At 41.4% G+C, this 23,349-nt stretch overlaps 1 protein-coding gene and 1 long non-coding RNA gene across 3 annotated transcripts in view; one reads left to right on the forward strand and one right to left on the reverse strand.

Moving 5' to 3' along the window:
* The window catches only part of LOC134738132 (uncharacterized), a 29,115-nt gene extending 6,386 nt beyond the window's left edge, over positions 1-22,729 (reverse strand). The window contains exons 1-3 of one of the 2 annotated variants that reach the window (XR_010123682.1): positions 22,610-22,729; positions 13,409-13,619; positions 12,130-12,267 (exon numbers count right to left, since the gene is read on the reverse strand). This is a non-coding gene — a long non-coding RNA (uncharacterized LOC134738132). The remainder of the gene's footprint in view (positions 1-12,129; positions 12,268-13,408; positions 13,620-22,609) is intronic. The other variant, XR_010123678.1, reaches the window with a different exon arrangement.
* ZNF697 (zinc finger protein 697) overlaps positions 1-23,349 on the forward strand; it is an 80,016-nt gene that overhangs the window by 16,778 nt on the left and 39,889 nt on the right. The window lies entirely within an intron of this gene.

Genomic DNA, 23,349 nt, shown 5'->3' on the forward strand with positions numbered 1-23,349 from the left:
CCTGACCATTCATTCATTCATTGGGCATATATTCACTCATTCATCCAACCCATATTTCTGGGCCTGACATTCTGTTAGATGCTGGGGATAAACAGCTCCATAAAGTAAATGTTCTGAGGAAACATACAGAAATAACTAGGTATCCAAAGTATTTCATGTGTGTTGTGGAACACAGTTGAGAGAGACATTAACTTTCCCTAGGGGAAAAGAAAGGACAGTGGTCTGTCTTCCACAAGGCTCACCAGTTTTCTGGGCCACAATATCTGTTCTTATTGCCCATCCCTCACTGCTAGGATGATGCTATGTATTTAAGGTGGTCTTATGGCGGCATCCATTTCCAGGTATCAGTGGTTTATATTATTTACTAACAAAATATAGTACTTAAAAAATTGAAGATTTTTTTCTTACACACATAATGATCTCTCCATGAGCAGTCTTAAGTTGGTAGGTAGCCCTACTCCATGAGGTCATACAGGACTCATGTCTTTCCACCTTACTGTTGTACCATCTCCTTTAGTACCACCCTTATTTTTATAATTAAAATTGCTTTTGTTGTAAGAATTTATTGTTCTTTCCCAAACAATGCCCATTTTTTCCAATACAAGTACACTAAAAGTATGTGCTAGAAAAGAACAGTGAAGGCAGGTGCAGTGGTGTGCACTTGTAACACCAGCTACTTGAGAGGCTAAGGCAGGAGGATCACTTGAGCCCAGGAGTTTGAGGCTGCAGTGAGCTTTGATCATGCCATGGTACTCTAGCCTGGACAACAGAGTGAGACCCCTATCTCTTAAAAAAATAGAAAAGAACAGTGGAAAGATATTAAATGTGTTCATTTTCCTTCAAAATAAGGGTATAAGAACAACAGATTATTTTTGGTCTTAAAGGGGGCTTAGAGTCCGTGATGGTTCATTTTTTGTGTTAACTTGGAGGGTGTTATTGGATGAGATTAACATTTAAAACCTGGCGTGTGTTTATGGATGAGATTAACATTTAAATCCATGAATTTTTGAGTAAGCACATTGCTCTCCATAATGTGGGTGAGCCTCATCCAATCAGTTGAAGCCAAATAGAACACAAAAGGGAATCCCCTGAGCAAGCAAGAATTCCCCAGCACACTGCCTTCCGGCTTTATCTGCACCACTGGCTCTCCTGGGTCTCTACCTTGTCAACCACTCTGCAGATTTTGGACTTGCCAGTCTCTATAATCACATGAATAACTCCTTATAATAATCTCTTTCTATTTGTATATATTCACATCTTATTGGTTCTGCTTCTCTGGAGAACCTTGACTAATATCAAACCCAATGCTACTCTGTTTAACAAGATGCTATTTAACACAGAATCATTGAATCAAAATCCTTTTCTTACTGACAGGGAATACAAACAGGAATTGAACACTGTTCTAGACCTGGAGAAATTGAGATCAACGGGATTAAATGGTATTTGGATAAATCTAGTGTTTCTTTTTTACCCCCTTAAAATTTGGCAGGTCCAAGTGGATTGTATTGCGTGAGACAGCCTTAATTCCATTACCTTATGAATTTTCCTAGACAGTTGATTCTACCCATTGATGTATTGACTGTAATTCTTCACTCTTGAGCATACATTTGGAATTCCAGAAAAGCAAGACCCAACTATATTAGGGCCAAGTCTCAACAGGAGCCTGAGTCTTGTGGTTGTAACCTCTTACCACTCTAGCACTATTCCATTCTGGACAATTTCCTCACTATCTCCTTGTCTACAGAGATTTCACTTGAGACTCAGGATTCATATTGAGGTGGCCTGAGTCACACAATGTTTTCAACCACTATTCATATTTCAACACATATAGTGTTTATTGTATGCCAGGCATTGTCATAAGCACTTTTATAGAATGTATTCATTACTCATAAGAACCCTAGGAGGTGTGTTCTATTATTAGCATCCACAACATAATAGAAATCATATTTAATCTCTAAATGAGTAATATAGAGATTTAAATACAATTTAAAGAGATTTAAAAAGCCAATTTTAGGCAGCTGACCTCATAGCAGCGTTGAGATTTGAATCCAGGCAGTCTGGCTCTAAATTCAGTTGTAACCACAATACTCTGTTGTCTTTCTACTTGCTTTAAGGAAAACAAGAAAATATCCCTGGATTATCTGCCTCTGGCTCAGGAAATGTTCAGCACTGACCTCTCATATTTGTTATATTCTCATCTATATCTTCTCATATTGTTATTTAAAATATTACCAAAGATGAGGATGTTGGTGGCATCCCTCTTGTTTCCACCTGGCTCTCTACCCCCGAAGGCCTCTGAAACCCCCTACTAGATCCATTTGGTCCCCACTTGCACGTTCAGCTGATCTTGATTCAGAGATAAATTGATCCCCAAGAAGTGTGTTAGGAACTATAGGGTCAAAGCTCATTGACTTGGAATCAAGCCAACTTACTGCTAGCTCTGCTTAGATGTACTTTGTTTATGGATTATTTCGTTAGGTTATTTTAAATTTTATTTATGTATTTATTCACTTATAGAGATGGGTTTGCGCTGTGTTGCATAGGATGGTTTTGAACTCTTGGGCTGAAGCAATCTTCCTACCTCAGCCTCCCATGTAGCTAAGGTTACAGGCATTTGCCACTGTGCCCATCTTCCTTATTTTAAATGCAATGCCTGTGCCACAACATTGGTAACTGGGTGCCTGCTTTTCCCTTGTGTCACTTTCCTACCTTGACTCCTGGCTTCAAACTCTACTTCCTATCTTGTTCTTCTCAATTCCAGAGATTAAAATCCTGGCCCTGAACTGCAGTCCTCTGGTTAGGTTCCTGCTTCCAGCCATCTCTAATGCCACCTGCTATCCTGCTTGGCTTTTTTTGGGGCTCCGCACGGCCCACATGCCTGGTTATTTACCTCCCGCATCTCCCTGGACATCGTTTTGTTACCTACTACTAGAGCCAGTCCCAACCCAATAGAATGATCAGGTTTGGAGGTTTTAGCCTTCTCTTGGTTGATCCATCACCAATGCCAAAAGAACCCTGGTTCTGACCCTAAGCCCACTCCTAATCCAGTTGAAGACAGAGAGATACAGATGAATGGAGGAGATGGCAATCAAGCAAAAAGCTAGAGGTGGGAACACTGAGTGATCAGTTATTATCTTAATAAGCCTGGATGGCACAGAAAAGCTGTGATATTATTTTTAAAATGTATTTGGTCTTCATCCTGGGTTCCTGGCACACAGCTCCTAAAACCCTTTGAATTTCCTGAGTGATAGGATTATCTTTTGTTATTCATAATGAGCCCTGTTAGATCACACTGAAACTTATGTTACAAGGTAACTTAAGATAGGGTCCCTAGATAGCTTCAGAACAGGATGGTCACTAAAAAGACCAAGTGATTGGAGGATTGGAACTTTCAGCCCCACCCTCTGACTTCTAGGAAGTGGTATTACAGAGATTTGAGTTCTATAAACTCTTGAACAACAGATTCAGAGAGCTACTGGGTGCTGGGAGGTGACACACCCAGAGAGGGCATTGAAGCTCTGTGCCACCCTCACCCTACACCCCCATACCTTGCCCTCTGCATCTCTTCCATTTGGCTGTTCCTGAGTTGTATCCTTTATAATAAGTCAGTAAATGTAAGTAAACTGTTTTTCTGAGTTCTGTGAGCTCTTCTATCAACTTATTGAACTTGAGGAGGGGATCTTGGGATCCTTGATTTATAGCTGGTAGGTCAGAAGCATGGGTGGCCTGGCCCACATGAGACTGACATTTGAAGTGAGTGCAGTCTTATAGGACTGAGCCCTTAATCTGTGTCTGCACTAACTCCAGATAGTGTCATAATTGAATTTTTGGATACCTGTTACAGGTAGTTAGGTGTGAGTGAGGCAGGAGAGGGCTCTCCCCCACCCACCAGGAATGTCAGGTGATGGTTCGATGATTATCATGTTGCCTCTCTAAAAGTGATAAATTGGCAGCCAGCCTCCAGAGAGAGGCCATTTCTTGATGGTCCATACCCGTTGCACTAAAGTGTTGATTGACTGCAGACACCAGAGAGGCAATTTCCCAGGCCTGCACATTAAGAGACAAAATGGTGGAGTATGACCTTCTGGTGGCACTCCACCAGGAAAGGGAAGACAGTCTCAGATGGGCATGCATACAACTTCCTAAACACACTGCATGTGCTCACTTCCCAAGGGTAAGGAGGGTACTGTGCATGCAGGCAACCCACCCTAAGGGAAGAATCATGGAAACGGGGCACAAGATGCCAGAGTGTGCCAGCCTATAAAGTCCTAGGATGATGGTTAAACCGGGCACTCGACCTTCTCAGTGCCCACTTGCGTCTCTTCCAAAAGCACTTTCTTTCCTTTCCTGCTCTAAAGTTTTTAATGAACTTCCACTCCTACAATGAAACTTGCCTCAGTCTTTTTTCTGCCTTATGCCCCTCAGTTGAATTCTTTCTTCTGAGGAGGCAAGAATTGAGGTTGCTGCAGACACATATGAATTTGCCACCGATAACCAGGATATCTTCCACTGGTAACATACCCAGGTGATGTCAGAGAATTGATGAGCATCAGAAACCACCCCAGAGAAGCTATACATGGTAAGGGCCCTAAATTCCCAAGGGAGCATAAACAGGGTATCTTAGAGTTTTGGTTCAGTTCTACTGGAAGGTGTGATATACTGAGAAAGAGCTTATGGTCAACCAGCCACCTTCAAATCAAATAAGACCTACAGGCTCTGAGCAGTTGCCTTGCCCCTCACTGATATAGCAGGAGGTCTTACCTGGGGTCCAGGTATGCCTAAGGGTCTATGCACAGACTTTGGGAAATTGTTTGCTTATGAGTGTTTTTTTCTTGAGGGAAGGCTGAGTTGCTTAGATCAGATTCTCACAGGACCTTGTGACTGACAACTTTAGAAACTTTCCCACAACTGTCAGCAAGGCTAAGTTAAGGGGCCAAACATTTTACATATATATAAGTATGTATACATCGGGGTTGAATGTAGACCCCAATGTATTAAATCCCTGATAATTATAGCTTCAACACAATCCATATTCACAATATATTATATAATACATTAGGATGTACATTCAAACCTGTTCTTTTTAAAGCCCAACTGGCAATGTGATTCACTAGCTTCAGCATGTGGTGCTTGATTGGAATGAGCTTAATCAGTTTGATAGCATCACAGACTTTTTCAGTTAATGAAAACAGAAAGTTTGGAAAAAGACAGCACCATGGGGAAATGATCAGAATGCAGAGGTCGATCTAGTTGTGATGCATAAAACCAAACATGCTGCAGAGATTTGTAGCAGAAAGAGGCACAGGAAATAGCTGTATTCAGGTGACTTTCGGGTGGGAGTGGGGGCTGCTCTGGTAGATACCTTAGCTAAAGAGAAGTCTTGTTCTTTTTCCTAAAGAGAAACTGATTAACCTGAAACTTCAAAGAAAGAACACTCCTGACCTTGCGGTTCTTGCTGACCTAGGATCAGCAATTGACCTTATTTAAAAATTAGCCATATAGAAATGTGGGCAGAGGTCAGAGTCATAGTGTGTCAGAAACGTTGGGAAGAAGCTTAGAAATCTTCTTTCTTTAATTTTTTAATTTTTTTATTCTTGAGACAGATTCTCATTCTATCACTCACACTGGAGTGCAGTGCCAAGAATACGGCTCACTGAAGCCTCAGCCTTCTGGGTTAAGCAATCCTCTCACTTCAGCCTCCAAAGTAGCTGGGACCGCAGACCCACGCCACTACACTCAGCTAATTTTTTAAATTTTGTAGAGACGGGGTCTTGCTGTGTTGCCCAGGCTGGTCTCCAAGTCCTGGGCTCAAGTGATCCTTCCACTTTGGCCTCTCAAGGTGCTGGGATTACAGGCATCAGCCACTACACTCAGTCCAGAGAGCCTCTTTGATGGGTCACTAATTGTTGGCCATAAACACAAGTGTTTTTTGGCCCATGGAGTGTTTCAAAAGTAATTGGAGCCAATATTGGTTCCAAATTAAGAGATTTCACAAGATAATAAAGATTTCTATTTGTTTTGAAAAGACTGAAAACATTGCAACACTGGCCTCTAGTGCCCACTTGCGACCACTCAGTGACAGCAGTCCCCCTTAGAAGGTAATGAGTTTGCAGACTATCCTGGGGCCCACTCTTAGAAGACTAGGGATTGTGTTATTGGGGAATTGAGAGGAGCAGAGCTGAAAGACAGGAAAGAGGCCGGGCGCGGTGGCTTATGCCTGTAATCCCAGCACTCTGGGAGGCCGAGGCAGGCAGATCACAAGGTCAGGAGATCAAGACCATCCTAGCTAACACGGTGAAACCCCGTCTCTACTAAAAATATAAAAAATTAGCCGGGCGTGGTGGCGAGCGCCTGTAGTCCCAGCTACTTGGGAGGCTGAGGCAGGAGAATGGTGTGAACTCGGGAGGTGGAGCTTGCAGTGAGCTGAAATGGCGCCACTGCACTCCAGCCTGGGCGACAGAGCGAGACCCCGTCTCAAAAAAAAAAAAAAAAAGCAGGAAAGAATTGCTGAGATTTTTTAAAGCAGAAAAAAAAGGGTAAAGAGGAAGTACCTAAGTTTACTTTGGGGTCTGGCCAGTGTACTTTCTGTTTTACCCAGGGAAGTGTCAAATTAGAGCCTTTGTGTACCTCATGGCACCTCATTTGGGCAGAGGGCCGAGTCCACTCCTAGCAGAAGTTCAGTAGGCTCCAAGGAAAATTCTACTGGGCTTCCTGTGTGTCCTTGGGGAGACTGTTGGGAATCTCCAACGCTCTTTGGCCTGGAGTTAGTTTTATTTCTCAGTCCGGCATTGCACTCACCCTTCACAATCAGGACAGCTTATTCCTGCTTTTCAGCTCCTTCTTCCCAATGCCTATACAAACTTGACTTCAATATTCACTCCCAGCTTCTAATGGACCAATGTTTACCACTTCAACAAACAGACTCCGGTTACCTATAATGTGTCAACTGCACAAAGTGCTGGGGAATTGACGACAAGACATGATCCTGCCGGACAGCGGCATAGTGTGACTAAAATGTTTGTGGGGAAGGCTGACCATCTGATTGGGTGATGGAAATCTGTCCACCAGATGGCGCTCAAAAGATTCCAGTGTAACAAAACAACTACAGAAAAATTAAAAAGGGAAATTTGCCCCGTGGAAGAATAAATAGCACTATGACTTCTATTTCACGTGTACTTTTATGTTCTATTAAGCACCTACGATTTACATTCTTCAAACCCCTGGACTCTGGGTGTGATGTTCAGACAGGGAGGAACACAAGCTTCCACACCCGGCCTCCCTCCCCTTCGACCACTCGTAATCTCCGAAGACAGAGCACCGCCCCGTGAGACTAGGAAAGAGCTGGCTGTTGGTGAGATGTGCTCTCGGGAGGAAATTCCTCCCTTTGAATGAAGGGCTGATTCTTACCTGAGTTCCCTCCCAACTGGGTGTCCTTGGGAAGGGAGGTCTCTCCTGTCCCAGATTCTGTGGCACTGCTCTCTCCCTATCTGCTCATCTTCTGTGTAATTTGATTAGAAATATTTATTTTTTATGTGCAAGCTCTTCCAACTGTTTATAGCTTTTCACATTTTTTTCTGAATATAATAAGCTCGTTACAAGAAATGCGAATAGATTAAAAATTTAGAAAAAGTATAATCCCTCTATAATTCAACTCTTGGAGATAACCACTGTTAAGAATTTGGTGTATATTCATCTAGAACAGGGTTTCTTAATCTCAGACCTGTTGGTATTTGCGGCCAGCAAATTCTTTGGAAAGCTGCCCTGTGGATTGTAGAATGATTAGCAGCAACCCTGGCCTCTGCCCACTAGAGGCCAGTAGTAGCCTCACCACCACCACCACCACCACCGCCACCGCCTAGTTGTGTATCCAGACACTGCCAAATGGTTTCATATTACACATACTTTCAGGCAACTGGCTTTTCAACTTACATTTTTTTGTTGTTGTTGTATCTTAACAATAGATTTTGGTCATCTTTCCATTTCAGAACATCTGGACCGATTACATTCTTCAATCTATTGTATCGTGATTTGTTTAACCTGGTATCTTCTATGGATGATCATTTGGATCATTTTTAATTTTCTTACTTTTACAAATGTAGCTTGATGAAAAAAAAATTTAAAACCCGAACTGTCTGTAGCCACTTGTAAGGGAAGAAGAAAGGCATATTTCATAGCAGAGGGAAAACAAGTATCCATATTGCTTCCTTTTACTTATAAATCTTGGTGGGTAAAAGAGAAAAGGAAGTCTGAAATGTGGAAATCTCCACCCATTTTCTGTAGTGTTAAAGCTTGAGGCCAAATTAATGGTCCCTCCAGTAGTCTAGATGTTATCAAAGCTTTAGAAATGCAAAGAAGGTCCAGGAATGGAGAGGGTTAGAAAGCAGAATTGTTCTGCATACCGAGAGACAAAGTAGCAAACGGAAGGAGCAGTGTTTGCCTGTTTCTGCTTGCCAGGGTAATTTTACAAAGCCCCTGATTGTGAGGCCTGCAGCTCTCCAGAAAGATACTTTGACAAAACAGGATGGACCACATCCCCCATGCCTCTTGCCTGAGTCACTTAAAAGTTAAGTGATCCTAGTCCTTGCCTTTTCTTACACACGATAACATCTCCTGGGGTTAGTCATTATGCTTCTACTACCTATAACCAAATGTACTTTAGTAGACTATAATCAAATGTACTCTTGCACCCAAACTTAGATGTGATTTTGCATATACTTAACCTCCACCGCCTACCTACCAATGGGCTGAAACACTGCTTTAGAGGAGTCCGACAGACCTCTCTGAAAGGCTCCTCCTGGGCTATGGGCCTCAGTCTATAGTCCTCAGTAAGAACTGTGAATAAAACTCATTTTAATTCTTTAAAAGCTTGATTTTTTTTCCCCTTGGGTATTTTGACTGTCCCTAAATAGTCCATGGGAAAGCAAATCCTGAAAACACAGAACTGATAAAATGTCAGGAAATGCCTGAGGTGGAGAGAGAAGGTCAAGTGACAAGCAGGATACCAGAGCCCATGGACAAATGTGGCCAGTGAGAAATTCTTCATGGGAAAGAGGACAAGAGGACAAACGGCCTTAATGTATAAGAAAGTCTAATATTAATTTTTGAATGAGTCAGTTTGTGTGGTTGTAAAAAATCCACATTTAGATGGCTTGGGAGGTGTTTTTGTTGTTCTGCTTTGTCTTGTTTTGTCTTGAAAAGATAGAATGGTAAGGAAAGGGGATTGAATTTCACACGTACATTGGTTCAAGTCAAAAAGACAAGACAGGCTAAAAGAGGTGAGATGCAAGTGGGCTTGAGACAGAACCAGAGCTCTGAGCAAGATAGAAAGAACTGTGAGAAAATAAAACTGCCATAACTCACAGAAATCACAGGGAGGGCAATGTACAGCCCACAGGGTTAGGATTCCCAGGTGAACTTCATTTAAATCTCAAGGCATAGGGTGACTGTTGGCTACTGACTCACGCAAATGGCACCGCTATGACATCCTTTCTGAACATACACCTTTAAGTTTTTGTACAACTTTTTTTAATTCATAAGTATTTATTGACTTTCTACCATCCGCAAATGTAGCAATGAGAAAGCTAGTCAATTGTCTGAGATCCATAAAGATGATGTTTGCATTCTTTTAGTTAAATTGCCGAGTCAAAAAACATGATAACTTAAAAATTCGGAAAGCCATTTCGAAATGTTCTTTCTCATCTGGAGATTTGATTTTCATGCAGGCGTTGCTTTTATATTTTATATTTACTAATGGTGTGATGTGTTTCTCTATATTTAATTCTTATCCATCAAAATTGTATATTGATGTATCGTGTGAATCCCTTAATTGATTTTTCCCCAAAACATCCAACTAGTTTTTTAGAGCCACAATTTATCCAGTAGTTCAACCTTCCACCACTGATTTGTAATGCTTCCCTCATGAAATTTTAACTTCTCTGTTTTAGTATCTGCTTCTGAGCTATTCTTTTTATTTCACTGATTTGCTTATCTTTTCTTATGCCAGAACTACAATTATTGTTTTAGCTATTATAGCTTTATGACTAACTTAACACCTGCTAAAGCAAGTACTTCCTCTTTCAGGAATAAGACAAGAATGTCTGCTCTCACCACTTCTATTCAGCAGTGTGCTGGAAGGGCAAGTAGGCAAGAAAATAAAATAAAATGCATCCAGATCGGAAAGGAAAAAGTAAAACTAACTTTTTCTATTTGCAGATGACATGATCTTGCATATAGAAAATACTAAGAAATTTACTTAAACTATTAGAACTAATAATGAGTTCATAAAAGTTGTAAGATTTAAGATTAATACACAAAATGGGCCAGGTATATTAGCTTGTGCCTGTAATCCCAGAGCTTTGGAAGGCCAAGGCAGGATGATCTCTTGAGGCCACAAATTTGAGAGCAGCCTGGGCAACACAGCGAGCTTATGTCTCTTAAAAAAAAAAAAAAGAAAAAAGAAAGAAAAATAAAAAGATTAATACACAAAATGAATTGTACTTCTACATGCTTTATTAAAAATCTGAAGAAATTAGAAAATAATTCCATTGACAGCGGCATCAAGAAAATAGGAATTATAAAATAGAAATAGGAATAAATTTAGTAAGAGAAAAGTAAGTCATTTTTGTTTTTTTTTTTTTATTGTTGTTGTTTAAGAGACAGAGTCTCTCTCTGTCACCCAGGCTGGAACACAGTGGCATGAGCATAACTCACTGCAGCCTTGAACTGTGGGGCTCAAGTGATCCTCCAGCCCCAGCCTCCCAAAGTAGGGTAAATCTTGTACTCTAAAAATTAGAAAACATTGTTGAAAGAACTTAAAGAAGATCCAAATAAATGGAAAGACATACATGCTCATGGATCAGAAGACTAGATACTGTTAAGATGACAATTCTCCCTAAATTGATTTACAGATTCAACACAATCCCTAAAAATCCCAGCTGGCTTGTATGCAAAGATTGACAAACTAAAAACAAAATTCATGTACAAATGTGAGGCACCCAGAATAGCCAAAATAATCTTGAAAAAAGGTAGAAAGTTATAGGATCCCCACTTCCTGACTTTAAAACGTACTACAGAACTATAGTAATTAAGACAGTTTGGTGCTGGCATAAAGATGGACTTATAAATCAATAGTACAGAATCGAGAGTCCAGATATAACCCCTTATAATTACGGTCAATTGATTTTCAACAAGAGAGTCAAGACAATTCAATGAGAGAAAGAATAATCTTTTCAAAAATTGATGCTGGAACTGCTGGGTACCTACGTGTAAAAGAACAAAGTTGGACCCTTCCTTATACCATTTATAAAAATTTATTAAAACAGACCAGAGATCTAAATTTAAGAGCTAAAACTATAAAACTCTTAGGAGAAAATATAGGAGTAAATCTTTGTGACTTTGGTGTAGGCAAACCTTTCTTACATACAACACTCAAAATATAAGCAACAACAACAACAAAAATAAATTAGACTTCTTTAAATAAAAAATTTTGTGTTTCAAAGAATATCATCAAGAAAGTAAAAAGATAGCTTAGGTAATGGGAGAAAATATTTACAAATCATAGTTTGTAAGGGATGGTAGTGAATTCTTGTCATTTTATGTTGTCTCGGCATCCATTTTAAATACTAGTTGGGCTTTTTTGTACCAGGTGGCTCTCAATTTCTATTGGTGTGCTGCCCTCCTCCCTCTAGGACCTGTGAGTAATATGCTGCTTCTGCTACTTCATGCATTTTGTTGTGCTGCCTCTTACATGGCTCACCTGACTGACACACCCAAATCTAACTTTTTTACTAGCCAGGGATCTCCTAGACAGTGGCCATCCTGGTAGGAATAACCTGGACACAGATCAGACAGCAACAAAAGCATCTGCCAGGATAAAGAAGTATCTCATGAAAGGTACACCGTAAGCAGCCATGACCAAATTCCCTAAAGCCCAGGGCTAGAGTTTATATAGTCTGTATCCTAAGAGAGACATCAAGACTAAATTAGAAGGCCATGGTATGGTGGCTTATGCCTGTAATCCCACTACTTTAGGAGGCTGAGTAGGGTAGATTGCTTGACCCCAGGAGTTTAAGACCAGCCTGGGCAACATGGTGAAACTGTGTCTCTACTAAAAATACAAAAATTAGCCACCTGTGGTGGAGCACACGTGTAATCCCAGCTACTTGGGAGGCTGAAGCAGGAGGATGTCTTGAGACTGGGAGGTTGAGGCTGCAGTGAGCCATGATCACACCACTGCACTCCAGCCTGGGCAACAGAGTGAGACCCTGTCTGAAAAAAAAAAAGAAGGCTAATTTAGAGGAAAACATATAATGAAATAATAGTTCATTACGTGTATCCATAGCACATAATGAACCCTTACTACTCAACAGTACAAGAATAAATAACCCAATTTGGAGATAAGACCTAGATTCCCCTAGATAGCCTGTCTTGCCCTCTGTTCCAGCCAGTGCTGCCAGATCTCTGATCAGCAATGCAGTGTGGTCAAGTGAGAATATCAAGAGCTGTTGTAGAAGCAGAGATCTAGTTGAAGCTACTTTCTCTAATGTTTACTTATGAAATCTTACCTGCCTAGCCCTAACCTCATGGAAAAATTGATCACCTGCATTTTGGTGCCCTTCTATCTCATTCACACATCTCTTGAGGCATTTGTAGCATTTTCTTATACATTCTTATTCACACGCCTATGTTTTTCTTAGCAGCCTGATAACCATTAACATGTGTCTTTATCAACTGGCACAGCTCCTGGCACTAAGGGGAAGCTCAATGAACATTTGTGGAATGAAAATCTTTATAAGTTAAGTACCGTAGCCCAGAAAAGAGTTGGATGGAAAGCCTAAGAGGGTCTAGAACCTTGAAGGAGACACACCAATAGAGAGGGGCAGTTGGAAGTGGGGGTGGTAGACTGGCTCCAAGGACCAGGAGAAAGGTCTATTAGGCAGAACATATGTTCAGGCAAACAACAGGTGCTGATCCAAACAAAGGTGGCATCATGAAGGCTCAACAAAAAGTACAGGGTGTCTCTAGAAGAGGAGAGTATAGTTCCCAGGAGTTGGCAAACAGGCGCTAGTCAGGGATGCAGGCAGGTGGCTGGCGTAGGAAGATGTGATGGCAGGAAGTATCAACTTACCATCCCCAGCATCTAGCAGGTGCCTAACAAAAATGTTTGAGTGAATCGACAGTCCCTGCCTTCCAGAGGATTACAGTCTGGTTGAGGAACAAGGCTATGATACATAATCTTTGAAATTAAGAGCTGTTAAGAGGAAGTCCCTCAGATAATAACTGGATGAGTATGTCCTGAATTCTCTCCTTGCAGCCAAACCAAAAGTTTCCTGCAAAGCTTTATGATACTTAAGTGATTTTGAGGAAAATACCAATGATAACATAACATTCTTAAAAGTTTTCAGGTCACCTTTTTCCTGTTTCATTTCATGTCCTTTCTCATCTACACAGTCACGTATTTTAGTTTGTCGTTTCTTTCTTCTTTTAGAAACGTGGCCTCACTGGTTGGGCACGGTGGCTCACGCCTGTAATTCCAGCACTTTGGGAGGCCAAGGAGGGTGGATCACTTGAGGTCAGGAGTTCGAGATCAGCTTGGCCAACATGGTGAAACCCCATCTCTACTAAAAATAAAAAATAAAAAAAATTAGCCAGGCGTGGTGGTGGGCATTTGTAATCCCAGCTACTTGGGAGGCTGAGGCAGGAGAATTGCTTGAACCTGGGAGGCGGAGTTTGCAGTGAGCCGAGATCACACCATTGTACCCCAGCCTGGCAACAAGAGTGAAACTCCATCTAAAAAAAAAAAAAAAAAAAAAAAAAGAAAAGGAAAAAAAAAAAGAAAAGAAAACAAAAACAAAAACAAAAAACATGGTCTCACTATGTCACCCAGGCTGGAGTACACAGACAGCATCATGGTACACTATAGCCTTGAACTTCTGGGCTTAAAGGATCCTCCCATCTCAGCCTCCAGAGTCGCTGGGATTACAGGTGTGCAATACTGCACCTGGCTCTGTGGTTTCTTAACTGTACTTGTTACCAGCCCTGAAGAATGAAGCCCATTTTGCACAACAGCACAATTTAGTTTTAGCTTTTTTTTTAAAGTTATTTTCAGGCCAGTAGGGGAGATTCTTTCCTTCAAGCCAACTGAGACCAGTAAGTGTGTAGAACAGAGAAAGTTACTAAAAGAATTTGAGACTCCCTCATTCCCTTTCAATCTTTTCAATGCAAGTATGGTAACACGTTGGGGACAGCTAGGTCAATGATTCATTTAAAGGCAAAAATGATTCTGCAGAATTCAAAATCCCTAGGCCAAGGATGACATTAAACAGAGAAAACCAATCATGCATATTTTACACATTGATCTCTAGGGTAGAAATCAAAGAAACTCCCGTGCCACCCCCAGATTTGTTTTATGGTCTACAATTTGGTTATGATAGATTTCTTCCACTTATAGTCACACAGTGGCCCCTAGAGAAATGGTCTATGAGAAAACAGTCTTCCTTTGTGAGAGTAAATATATGAAAAGCCTTGCAGTCCCCCTGCTAATAGTGCCTGCAGGTCTCCAGCAATTATATCCTCTACTTTGGGATGTGTAGATTAAATGAAAGGTTCATATGTTATGGTAGTGTGGCCAGCCATCTAAAGAGACAACATGCATCTATTAGAAAGGGTATAAGCATCAAGCCTTACTGTAGTGTATTAAAGAACCAGCTAAGGAAGGCCAGGCTTGTTGGCTCATGCCTGTAATCCCAGCACTTTGGGAGGCTGAGGTGGGCAGATCACTTGAGTCCAGGAGTTCAAGATCAGCCTGGGCAACATAGTGAAACCCTGTCTCTACCAAAAATACAAAAAATTAGGCAGGCATGTGGCACAGACTGTAATCCCAGCTACTCAGGAGGCTGAAGTAAGAGGACTGCTTGAGCCTGGGAGGTAGAGATTGCAGTGAGCTGAGATTGGGCCACTGCACGCTAATCTGGGTGACAGAGTGAGACCTTGTCTCAAAAAAAAAAAAAAAAAAAAAAAAAAAAAAAGAACCAGCTCAGGAAGAAAAGGAAATGTTCTTGTATAGCTACACTTCCATAGCTATAGTTGTGAGCCTACAGTCACAGCTCACTGCAGCCTCAAGCTCCCAGGCTCAGGTCATCCGCCTACCTCAGCATGCCGATTAGCTGGGACTACAGGAGTGTGCCACCACGGCCGACTAATTTTTTTATTTTTTGCAGAGATGAGGTTTCACCATGTTGCCCAGGCTGGTCTCGAACTCCTGGGCTCAGGCAATTCTCCTGCCTTGGCCTCCCAAAGTGTTAGGATTACTGGTGTGACCCACTGTGCTTGGCCAAAACTTAAAGTTTTATATATAATTCACACCCACTAGAATGGCCAAAATGAAAGTGTTGAAGAAGATGTAGGGCAACTGAAACTCTCAAACATTATTGCGGGAATATAAATTGCATGACCGCTTCAGAAAACTGTTAGGCAGTATCTTCCAAAGCTGAGCATACATAGGCCCTATGACATAGCATTTCCACTCTTAGGTATATGCCTAGCAGAAATGCATCATATATTTACCAAATTTCACATAGTAGAAAGTCCATGGCAGCACTATTCAAAAAAGCCTCAAACTAGAAATAACACGAATGTCCAACAGAAGTAGAATGGATAAATAGATAGTGGTATTTTCATAACGGGATTCCATAGAACAACAACAAAAAATAAATTACAACCTCACATAACAATAAAAATGAATCTCACAATGTTGAGTGAAAAAAGGCAAATGAAAGAGTTATATATGTTGCCATTTATATAAAATTCAAAAACAGACAAATACAACAACTAATGTATGGTGTTATAAATCAGGATACTTGTTCCCTTGGGAGGGGGCAGTGACTGGGAAGGGCATGAGGTGGGCCTCTTGGATATTAATGTTCTGTTTCTTCATCTAGATTTTGGGTACACGGGTATGTTCTCTTAGGGAAAATTCAGTGAGCCGTGCACCTGTGATTAGTATGCTTTTCTCTATGTACTTTTACTTCAATAGAAAATTTACATAAAATGGTTTAATATAATTATAGTCTGTATGTTTACTAGGCAGTTTTATGTAATTATAGCCCAGGATCATATTTGCAATAATAATCCAAATCTCAATGCTTCATGCTGCCCATAACTGCTGATCAGTAGGCTTTTATTTTTTCAGTGTTCAATTATCCAGCTATATCTGAGAATTCCCAGAAAATACATAATTTTGGGGAACCATCAGTTTTTGGTGATCTCTTCGTCATGTATAATCAGGGGCTCTGTGGACCCTCTCCTCTGTTGTCCACTGTTACTTTCATCATTTCTGGTGCTGGCCTTGCCACTGCTGTCCTTCTCTTGACATCTCTTTCTCTCTCCCAGTCTCCCATGCCCTCTTCTCTCTGGCCAGCACATCCACATGTCCACTTCTTTCAGAGAGGACTCCCTCAGCTCTGCCATGTGAGCTCTTAGATACAATTCTAGCATTTCTACCACTGCCTTATCCTCCCAGAGCTCACAGGTACCCTGGGACCAAAGGGGGACTGTATGGAAGGGTAGCAAGTACCACTGGGCATTATGCCTGGAGCTCCTGCTCCTCTGACTCCAGACACTACTGCTCAGTTGACCCGCTCTAGATACATTTCTTTATTCCTGGTCATCTGCTCTCGGGGGACCAGCTGAGAGTCCCTAGTGTCCTGCATCCCTCAGGGTCCTCCAGTTCTTTAGATTGCTCAGTAGACCTCTGAACCTCAATTACAGACAAGGATCTAGTCCTTTCTAACCAGCAAATACATCAGCTGAGCCTCTTGTACCCAAGACTTTACCAGTTTTGGAACTCAAAGTCCCACAAGCCCCTCAGTCCCAGGCAAATCAGGATGATTGGTCACCCTACTAATCTGGCTTCTGGGTCCCAGAATGGGCCCCACTAGAGACAGCTGGACATCTACTTCATTTTTCCCAAATCTCCCTGGCAGTTAGGAGGCTTATATGCCCAGAGCACACACAGGACCTTCAGGAACAGTGTTGCTCATGTCCACATGCAAGTCTATTGGTAAGGCCTGGACAAGCAAATTAAGAAACTGAGAATTAAAAAAAAAAAAAAAAGAAAAGAAAGAACTTGGACCCACAATCAGTTGAAGATTCTAACCTAAATGTGGCAAACCTAATTCTTCCTGGTCAACATACCTAGCCAACACATCTAACATTTCTAGCCAGCTCTTGTCTTCTGGCTTTCCAGGTTAGGTCCTTACATAAAGACAAGGCTCACAGGGAAGTCAGCCCTATGATAAGGATTACCAGAGATCAGCAACAGAGGGAGGTAATTGGACACTGAACATCCTGGAGATCCATCAAGGAGATAGCCCAATTCTTTAGAATGGGTGTCAACCAAAGAGAAGATTCTCATTCTAATGGGCTGCAGAGTGAAGTAAATAAGAGATTGATCTGGTAAAATTGCATTCAAGTTGGAAATTTGTTTTGTCATTAAAGCAGAAGGATAATGAAATACTAGCTAGCCTGTTGTTCTTAGATAACACTCTGTGAGTAGTATTGATCTTAATGGTCCTTAAACATGTTCAGGTGAAGAACAGTCTGAGGTGAAACTGCTCTTCACCAAAAATAAAACAAAATAAAAATATGATAAAATACTGCTATGTTAAATGTTCACTAAAAGAATATATTAGTACTCACACTAGATTTAGTATAAGTAAATGGTAAACAATTATAGATAGAACTGGGAAAATTTTCCCATTAACTTTTTTTTTCCCTGGAGAAATGCCATTATTTGATTCAAATTCAGTTAAAAAAATTCTGGTTTACGGAATAATTAGAGGCTGAGTTTGGGAACTACTGCTTTAAGGAACAAGACTCCTTGGGATTTGTACTTGGGTTTGCTTCAGATCTGTCTGTGTTCCTTAAGCTAATAGAATACTTCCTATCACAGTCTTGGTTTTGCTCTTAATTTACCTTACAAATTCTATTATTTATACAGTTCAAAGAGGAATCAGATGGCCAATTTACTGAGGTTTTACTCTGTGGAACAAAAGCCAGTTTCCCCTTCCTCAACATGGTCGGGCTTACTTCTTATCCTCATGCTTCTAGTATTCCTAGGTGATGACAGACGGCTCCTGGGTGACTGTGTATACTTGCTGCAATGCAGAGCCCAGGGATGTGGTCCCATGGCCAACAAGCCTCATTCAGCAACTAAGGAGGTGATTTATTGGCAGGGGGAGAGGGGATGAAGAAGAGCCAGTTGCAAATGAGTGTCCTGTGACTCTAAAGGACGATGTTGTTGGTAAAGAGCCATGAAGGTCATCCTGTTGGCTAGCTTGGCTTACCAGCTGGAGGGCTGCTGTGCCTAGAGCTTAGCAAGCTCAGTTACAACTCTTTTGCAGTGGGAGATGCTTCAGTGAGAAGGGCTGATGATATCTTACTGTATTTCAGAGTGATATGGTGTTGACAACAGGTCCTACATAAAATTGTGGGGCCTGGCAAAGCATCCCACTATTGGCCCTGGTAAGCCTTCTCCACTGTGTCCACCTCCAACACCTAGCCTGCTCTCTCTAAATTACTTTGACTTATGAAGTGCAGCCTTGGCCCAATTCGTTACTACTTCTTTTTCAATTTCCTCAGGAGCAAAATTATCTCACAATGCAGTTGTTGACCAAATGAGGTAACACAACCAGGCATGGTGGCTCATGCCTATAATCCTAACACTTTGGGAGGCCAAGATGGGAGGATGCTTGAGGTCAGGAGTTGGAGACCAGCCTGGGCAACACAGCGAGACTTCGTCTCTACTAAAAATAAAAAAATTTATCTAGGCATAGTGGTGCACACCTGTGGTCCCAGCTACTCAGGAGGCTGAGGCAGGAGGATCAATTGAGCCCAGGAGTTCAAGGCTGCAGTGAGCCATGATCATGCCATTGCACTTCATCCTGGAGGACAGAATGAGACCCTGTCTCCAAAAAAAAAAAGAGAGAGAGAGAGAGGTAACGTGAGAGGCTTGGAAAGAGTAAGTTTACTTTTTCCAACTGCTCACAAGTTAAATTCATCTTGGTTAATCCTAGTTGGAGTAGTGAAACAGAATTCAACTGTGTTTCGTAAACCTCCATGAGGTGGCTCCCTTTCATTCCAAATTCAGTGTGTGGAGTTCCAGTGCTTTTTTTCTCATAGCCTTAAGTGAAGGGACAGAACAGAGCACGTTGCCTCATATCCCCTCAGCCCAGAAACTGGACATGGTTCTCACTTAAGATTATGACTAGCAAAAGTCCTTTTTCTGTATGCCTTTAGCAAATAATCCTCTAAAGAACCTCAAAAACTCTGTCAGTTTTGAGATCCATTTTTATGGGGCAATATTATGGCCACACCACAGACAAACAAGTGATAATACATGCATAAGTCTCAACTACAACAGAGTGTGGGAATGGAGATAGAAGCCACTTCATGGGGGGAAAAAAGAAATTGTCAAAGGTTGGAATGCTTATGAAAAATCTATTTTGTGCTAGGTGTTTTATAGATGTTTAATTTAATCTTCTGTAACAGAGATTGGTAAACTGTGGCCCAAAGATCAAATTCAGCTAGCTGACTTTTTGTAAATAAAGTCTTGTTGGAACACAGGCATGCTCATTTTTGTTGACGTATTGTCAATGTGCTTTCACCATACAATGGCAGAGACTGCATGGTCCATAGACTAAAATCTTTACAATTTGGCTCATTACAGAAAAGGTTTGCTGATCCCTGCTCTACAGCTGTGTGAGATGGGAAGTATTTACATTTTATGGATGAATAAACTGAAACTCAGCGAAATTAAGTAGCCCAAAGTCACACTGCTAATAAATGGCAGAGCTAGAATTTGACTCAGGCTGACCTTATTTCCAAAGCTCTCACTCTTTCTGCTATTGTTACACACAAACCTCCCCAGTTTATTAAGTGCCTATGTAGGCCTGGTGTTTTACGTTGTGAACCTTATTTATTTTAATGAATTCAAACTGCTGTGCATTGTTTTCAAGGATCTGCACAATCCAATTTCAGCTTGACTTTCCTGCCCCATCTCCTACTCCTCCCCTAGTGGGCCTAGCTAAAGTCAACCTGGTGCTGTTGCTGTTCCTAAACACACCTTTCACTTCCCCTCTCTGTGATTCATTTCATGATTCTACTACCCAAAAATAAACAGCTCTCTCAGTTTTCAGAACCGGCCTTGTCCTCCAAGAATCCTGCCTTGACCACCCGCTGAGAAGCGCTCTCTCTCCCTCTTCTGACATGAAGAGCAGTTATTCTTCCTGGTGGTTTAGTGCTTATCATATGCTGCCTTGGATTATCTTTCTACAAGCATGTCTTATCTTCCAAAGGAGGCTGTAAATTTCCTGAGTGTGAGGACTGTGCACACTCCTCTCCACACCCTGGTAGAGTGTGTCATCTGCATTGGTGTTGTATAATGGTAGGTAAATCTGATAAATGAACACTCTTTCACTGAAATAAACCTGGCTTGCCCTTCCACACAACTCAGCATGTAACTGAAAGCAGAAGACCAGCATGTAACTGAAAGCACAAGACCAGTGGGGTATAATGCGTGATGAAATGAAGAAAAATGCAGGAAAAAGTGTAAGGAAATAAGCATCTCACCTCTATTTTTAACTCTTTAACCTACAGGGTTAAAAAAAAAAAGTAGCATTAGCTTTCCTTTCAGCCATGTGAGCTAACAGTGCCTTTCCTAGGACAGCAAAGTGATTTCCACCATGAGATCTGGAGGCGGGCCTGGGTTGGAAAATCTCTGCTACTTATTGGCTGTGTGCCTTGGGCAAGTTACTGAACCTCTCTAAGCTTCAGTGTCCTCATATGTACAATAAAGGGTTGATAATTGGGTTGACGGGAGAAGCCTAATTGGGTTGATGGGAGAAGCAAATGAGGAAATACCCTTAAGACTTTTAGCTCAGTCTCTGGAATATATTACACTCTTAATAATCACCAGCTATTATTTTTCCATAGCACCATCCCTAGACGGGCACCAGATCTAAATATTTAAGACCAACTGAACTCTGTCCACCTACTGCTGTGCATTAACCATCCTTCCTGACTGTGTCATCAAACAACATTACTACAAGGTGGCCCACTACAATCTGAGGGCTTACCAAGGAAGGGGATGATGAATACCCTACCCACAGCATCTATATTTTAATGAGACATGAGAAGCAGGAAAACATATTTCATCTCTTTCCCTGCTCTCTAAACACCACTTACAGCAGACATATAGTTTCTTCTTTAACTTTAGAGTTTTTGTTTTGTTTTGTTCTTTTTCTTTTGCTTCTGTCAACTCTACCTAACATGTAGTTCTAAACTGGAGATAGAATTAAGAAACAGTCATGTGCCCTGGTCTGCTAATGCAATGTCTCAGGGTCGCTAGGGTAAACTCTCTTTGGTAACAGTAGGTTCTTTCATCTGCCACCTTCTAGAGAACCCAGTACCTCTGCTTTGCTTTACTGTTATCTTTAGCCCTGTCCACCCATTCCTTTCTTCTCTACACTTTCTCAGCTGATTATCGATTCAGGGCACACCTGAGTTTTCAGATTTAAGAACCAACTCTACAATAGGATGAGGAATTGGGGTTGATGTAAGCAACACACAGATAGAGAAGCTACTGGTATTAACCATTAACTAGCTTGCTTAGCTGAACTCTGGCTTCACAGCTCATATCTCTTTCTCTTTCCACTTGGTCTAATTTTTCAACATTGTTCTTAATAGCTGTCTGAACTCTTACAATAGTTACTCCCCTGGATTCTGTGCTTACAAAGCCTGCCACATAATCCTTATCTCTAGAGGTCCCAGCCTGGTATAAACTCTTGTTCTGCTTTTCCAGCCTCTTCACATGGAGGGATCCCAAATATCCTAACAGATGTAGCTAAGAATATAATTCCAGGTAATCATCCATCTCCCACCTGGCCCTGCATTCCATTTCCCCTCCAAAAAAGTCTTGATATAAGATATATAATAACTCTCCATAATGCTTCCATTTATTTTTAATGAGTACACAGGGTGACTGGTTCCTTTTTCAGTCGACCTTTTGAAGCTGTTAAACTGGTTTCTCTATATCAACAGCTGAAACAAATGGCCATGAATAAAATCTCACAGGGGAAAAACGTGCATGGAGAACATGCTGGTATAATTTAAGCCCATAAGACACAATTATACAGGACAGAAGTCCCCATTGCATGGACATGGATGGAGGGAAACATTTTATAGCCTAGTCTAGGAAATCTCTATACATAACTGTAAGTGTTGATAATTAAAGCAACTATTAAAGAATCCATTGCTAACAGATGAAGGGCCTCCGGAAGCAGCCAAGAGAAACTGAAACTGTCATAGTGAGTCCTACAGTAGGAAAGGGAAACAAAGTTTGAAAAATAAGAGAGCTAATAAAGTTGTGGACCAGAAAAGATTTCTGGTTGAGAAGAGTCAGGAAGTTAAGCTGGGAAGTGAGTGCAGCTGGAGTACTAACTACACGACAAGGGAAAGTCTACTTCGGGGATCAGGCCCAGCAAGAGGCTCAGTGAGGTTGTGGGGAGGGAGGCTTACAGAGCCAGGGCACCGAGAGCTGGCCAAGACTTACCTCTACTGGAAGAGCACCAGCTTTGTGTCTACTCTGGGTTGTTGTCCACCTCTTAAAAAGTTTCTGCTGGATGAGAGCGTGTGGCTCCTGAAGAGTCCCTCTGAGTTTTGTAGAAGAGAGAGGGGGAGGGCTACATTCCTAGAGGGACTCCTGAACTGCTCTGTGTGCAGCACAGCTGGAAGCACTCGGTGGGACAGGCAAAGCATGAGGCAAGATCCCTGTGCCAAAGAGCTTCAAATTGGGGAGACAGAACCAATACATTGCATGAAACATCCCAAGAGCCAATGAAAACAGTATAAAATGAAACACGAGTATTTTGTGGTCCAGTTTATCAGAATGATAGGCATTCGTGGGGGGGAGGAATATATAGTAGGGAAAGGGGAATTTAGAGAGAGAGGAAAAAAAACCTGTAAAATGGAAAGCTGAGCCCCAGCCACTGAATATAAGTCTTAAGAGTGAGATCCAGTCCCTAGATAATTTGGCGTCTCTTCAAATTAATATCCTTTTGCAGCAAGAGATGTGAAAGTTGATAATTATTTTCATTAATAAAATAAAATCTCTCTTTATGCTGAAATAGGGGATTTGCTATATGCACTAACTAGAGCAGAATATTCTACTTATTTGGAATTGTTCTTTGCTTCACAATTTTTCTAGTGTTCATAACTAGAAAGCATTATTCACTCACACTCACCACGGGCAAAGATAACTTGCTTGGTGTAGTTACACAGGCTTGGTCAAAA

Source organism: Pongo pygmaeus, chromosome 1 (genome assembly GCF_028885625.2).
Source record: "Pongo pygmaeus isolate AG05252 chromosome 1, NHGRI_mPonPyg2-v2.0_pri, whole genome shotgun sequence".
NCBI lineage: Eukaryota > Metazoa > Chordata > Mammalia > Primates > Hominidae > Pongo > Pongo pygmaeus.